Genomic DNA, 5,280 nt, shown 5'->3' with positions numbered 1-5,280 from the left:
TGTTCATTTGTAGCCTTAGTTTCAAATTTACCTAAATAGCATAAACTGTCTGCTTTTTCATGTGGTTTAAAAGGGTACTGTGGTTTTGCAGAAGCTTTAGGATTAATATTTCAAGGAATCACAAGCAACTACAGTTATTTGTGGCATCTGCATTTTGTGGTGAGGGAGGGAAAGGTAGCAATGAGTTAGTGCATCACCAAAATGCCTTGGGGTTTTTTTATTTTTACCTTAATTTTTTGGAATATCCAGATTTCACAGATTCCTCCTCCTTTTATCGAGAACACAGTTCTAGAGATCGTGCATGATCTGTAAGCAGTGGTTTGGGGTCTGGCAGCTTCAAGCATAACCTTTCTTTTAAGACTAAAACCACCAGATATAGATGTTTTTTGTTGGTCTCAAAGATTCCTAAGTGGAAACAAGGAACAAAAATGTTTTTTAAGCTGCTGTGTCCCTTATGTCTTGTGCTCTTGAACATTTTGCCCTTTCTTCATAGCACAGTATTACATCCTGCATTGTTCAGAAACAAAGAACAGGTTTATAAAGGTAACTTGGATCTGAGGAGCACCCTGGACCGAGCTGGGAAGTGAAACTTTGATACTATTTTTACTTGTTTCCCGATGTGCTGAGCAGACGTCAAAACAGAAATGAGGAAAAGTCACCAAAGAAGTGCTGCTCTGGAGAAATGTAAGTGAATTGCTTTAGGTGTATTCTTGTTGTTTGCCAATCTTTTTCTGCTGACGCGTGTGCAGTTTTTGTGTAGCCTGGAGGCATTCACTGTGTGTTTGAGTAAATCTCCAGGAAATGTGAAATAGCTCCAGTGGAGCTGATAGGAATTATCTGCTCTTATTTTCAGTATGTGCCATACCGTCAGAAACTTAGAAGGGAAGGTTGACAGGTCTCACTTTTCACTTTAAATTCTAGGTTTTCTTCCTCTCTTCTGGAGCATTCTTCAGAGTTTCAGACCACTCTGTCCTCCTTTCTGCCTGCAGATGCCTGAGTTAAAGGTTGTGTAACCAAACTGTGAGCTGCTGCTCTGCCATCTCGAACTAAATTTAACCCTGCTTCCACTTTCAAGATATTTATAAACACTTCCCTCCTCAGTGTTACCTTAGTACTTTTCTTCAGTGCAGAAGCTCTGGCTTTCCCTGCTCTGCAACTAATATGACTCACTGATAGTTAATTAGTAATTATGCAACTGTCTTTTCTGGAATATGGAACAATGACAGCTTTGAGCAGCTTTTATTCTTACTCTGGGAAGCAGGAGAAACCATGACTAATTGGTGAAAGCAAAAGTTCCAGCACATTAATGCACTGATTATTACTGGAATGTTTGGAGCCATGGGCCCTAGGTAGGGCGAATGGGACTTTTTACTCTTGATTTGGTTATAGCCATTAACTGCAAGCGTAGTGGTTATTACCAGAAACCTTTAATCTCATTCTGTTTGAATTGTTATACCCTTCAGGATGGTAATTCTGTAGTTACTACCACTTCTGAAAAATTCATGTCCTGACATGGAGAAGCAAGGCCTCTTTTGCTTCTTAATGAGCATATGAAAAAAAATAAACTTGCCGTAGATTCTTTGAAATGAAAAAAACTGTAGCCACCACTTAGTTACAGTTTTCTGGGATGTAGAATGAACATTAAATCTTAAATTGCCCCGGCCTCATATGGTTAGAGGTTGTGCTATGTCCTCTGTGTGTCTCATCTCTTCTGTAGAAACAGCAATCCAGTCCACCATGAGCAGAAAGTAGTTATGGTGTTCTTGTTTTAATCAACAACCATCTGATTCACCATTTAAGTGAAAATGATTCAGTATTTAGCCACTATTAACTTTCATGTATCATGTCAGCCTTAATGCAGATTCAAGATGGCATAATTGAATATTTTTATCTTTATGAAACTCAATAGCTCATCCTTTCCTTCGTTCCTGATGAAATTATCCTAGAACTGGATGTCCAGGGACACAAATAGTTATGCTTGCTTGTTTTAGGCACCTAACTTGGGTGGAATCCAAGAATCTAAAGCTAAGAGACTTGATTTCCTTTAGTATACAGCTTTCTCAGTATGATTCAGAATCATAAGGCAAAAGCTTAAAATAAGCAGAGACTTTGCAAAAGCAGTCACATTGTGGGGGGAGAGGGGGAGAGAGAGACCTGTGGAAGCAAGAGGAAATGGTTAAATTAAGGGAGAAGCAGGGTGAATATGCTTAATATTAGTTCTTATGTATGAGGAATTGACTCTGGGGCAGTGCTTAATCAGCTTACAGATTCAGGTTCAGTTTGGAGAGGCACAGCAGCTAAAGAGCTGTTTGGAATATTGCTGATGGTGTGAAAGTTTGTGGAGTCTGTGGAAGACGAGGTTTCTGCCACTTACAGGATAAAAATCTTGCAATTAAAGTTACTCAGCCTGAAGTGCAGTACACGTTAATCGCTCCCATGAACAGACTCACAATCTGTTCAAATAGGCTTCAAAAAATTGCTTGTACCTTAAAGAGGTAATTAATTTTGAACAAATTAGGCTAGAACAAAAGGACTTGATAGCTGCTGTAAGTTCTTAGCAGGAAGAATGGAAACTTCGTGATCCACTTGGCTGTGATGTACAATTTCTTGCTTCATGTTCCTTCAAGGACTTTTTATTTGATATGCTTAAGTTTTAAGTTGTATTATTGACTAAGTTAAGTGTAATTGTCCAATATGTGAAGTGACTTTTCCTTTGAGAGAGACTGGTTGGTTTTTGTTTGCCTCTGTCTTTCAAATCCATCTTACCTTTCCTGTTTCATAAGGGCTCTGCCAATTTAGGTCAGAAACCTGCTATTTGCTGCATGGTGCACACAGCTCGTAGTTTCAGAGTCTTGTGCCTGGTGATGGGGGTAGAGATTCAAGTCTGCTTCAGGCCAGAGCAGCAAAACCCTGCTGAAGCTGTTGGGCTTTCCCTTGAGTGACTGTGAGCTAACAGCACAGGTGATTCTGTTCATTCACCCTCCTCCAGGCCTGCAAGGAAAAGAGCTCTCTTCCAGAGACAACAGTAAGGGACCCAGAAAGGGATTTCCCCCCAGCATTCTGTTTTGTTTGTTTGCCTATAATCACCTATAATTTGTTTGTTTGCCTATAATCATTAGCACAATCTAGTGTAGGACCCCTAATAATCACCTTTTTCCTCTCTATCAGTGGCATTCCAGTAGGCTGCTTCCATGTTTAGGTCTTGAGTTTCATCTCCCCTTGCTGAAGAGGTTTTTTAAAAAGGAAGACCAGAGCTCTGGATTTAAGTGTGCTTCGGTAAGTTCTGGTATGTTTGGAGTATTTTATGGAGCGTTAGATTGCACTGAGCAAACCTTTGTTTTCATCCACACCCCAGATGCCACCACTGGTGCCTCTGCTCTTGCCACCCACCCAACTGAGTCGAGACAAAAGATTGTACACTGCTGGTTGTAAACAATTCATTGGTGTCAGGCATTGTAGACACCAGGGAAAATGCCACTTTGGTTTTTTAACGCTATTAAATTCTAGTTCTTGGAAGCAAACGAAAGGCTTCTAAATTTGCCTGTGATAACACACTTCAGTCTAAATTATGCACCTACAAGGTTAGTAGGGAGAGCATGTCTCACTACTTCTCAATCCAGGTGTGTGGTTTTAAGTCACAGCTAATCTCTCCTTGTCAGTGACACCTGTGGTTTTCCTCTGTTAAATATTTGATTTGGAAAGAAAAACATGCAAGGTAACTTCCACTCTTTGTGACTCCAATTTAAAACCAAGTCTATCCATTTTTAATAGGAATGTGCTGCACTTAGCCCAGTAAGTCACCTTTTGGATAGGTTAGCTGCTACTTTGCTGGCTTCTGCATTCCACATGGTTTCTGCATTTCAGAGCCAGTAGGTGCTTAGCACCTATATGGGAGTTCAAAGAGCATGAAATATGACTGGAAATTCTGCAGAACATTAGGTGGCTGAAGATACTTTAGGAACTTACATTCTAGTAGTATTCTGTGAAGGCTTTTTTTATAGCAGTCCTCTGGTTAGACAGAGAACAGAGAACAGCTCCATGTTTTCAAATGTTAAGTGATCTCACTGTTTTATCAGTCTCCACTACTACTGCAGGGAAAGTACTGATATGAGTTAAAACATTGATAGTAAGTACTAGCTATATATGAATTAGTGAGTTAAAATATTTCTAATTAGACTTGATAGAAAGCAAAGTGCTGGGAAAACTTGGAGCCACAGAATAGAGAAGCAGTTGGTGCTTTTCTCTTTAAGGGTTATTCTAATACCTATCAAATAACTTTGCTTCTAATTAGAAATTCACTTTTGTAAACAAAAAAAATGCTAAGACCAGAAAGCAGGTGCAAAAACATCAGCCAGCTCTTCTTGGCACTTCCTTTGTTGTTTTAGGCTTAAATGCAGCCTTGTTGCTTTAGTCCTTCTGGTAGAAACTCTTGGCCTTTGTGCTTCTTGTCTTGGTGAAATGTTACATTACAGTGATCAGTTTTGCTGGCATAGAAGCTGAATGGGGAATTTGGAAACAGATGCTCCTTTCACTTGTGGTAGCCCTACAAGTGCCTGGCATGCAGGTTAAGTAATTAACTTTCTTGTGTCAGATCATGCCTAACCTTTTAGGGTTAAGTTGGGTATGTTGGTGGCATGGTAAGATAACTTGCCTGAAGGAACCATCTCTTCAGGCACTTCAGATTTAGAAGAAACAAGTGGAAAGGCAATGTCACCTGCACACTGAAAGTCACAGCCTTCATAATCCTGAGATGTTGTCATCACATCAAGATATTTTTTGCCTTTTCTGTTATGAAGCTATTAAAACATGACAAGTGAAGATGATGACTTGAATCGTGATGAACGGTTATGATCTTTAAATCATGAAATCTTGCAGGTCATCTTTCTCTTAATTCCTCTTCCCACTCTATGAAACATTGAGTGGCTCCTATCTCAAGATCACCTTCTTATTCTTGGAAACCCAGGTGGGAGAGTTTAGAGCAGGCAGTTATTAGCATGTGGTGCTGCAAAAAGACACAGGTGTAGCACAGTAACTGCTTGGGGCTTTAGAGCAGAAGATGAGGCTCACCTGGGCCTCCAGTGATGCTGAAAGGATGGGCTGCCACCACTTAAAACTCAGGGCACCTGTTGTTAATCTTCCTGCCCAACTTGTCTCCTGTGCCTTTGATGGGGTTTTCAGAGTTGATTGCTGCTGCATCCTCTCAGTCGCTCTCCTGGAAGCTGTTGCTTGTTCTCTTCAGCAGCAGCAGTTTCATAGGATTCCTCAGGAATTCAGTCACAG

Source organism: Corapipo altera, unplaced genomic scaffold (assembly GCF_003945725.1).
Source record: "Corapipo altera isolate COAL_440 unplaced genomic scaffold, ASM394572v1 78, whole genome shotgun sequence".
Taxonomy (NCBI): domain Eukaryota; kingdom Metazoa; phylum Chordata; class Aves; order Passeriformes; family Pipridae; genus Corapipo; species Corapipo altera.
The sequence above is the reverse complement of the archived record's forward strand: the minus strand, read 5'-3'. Positions refer to the sequence as shown.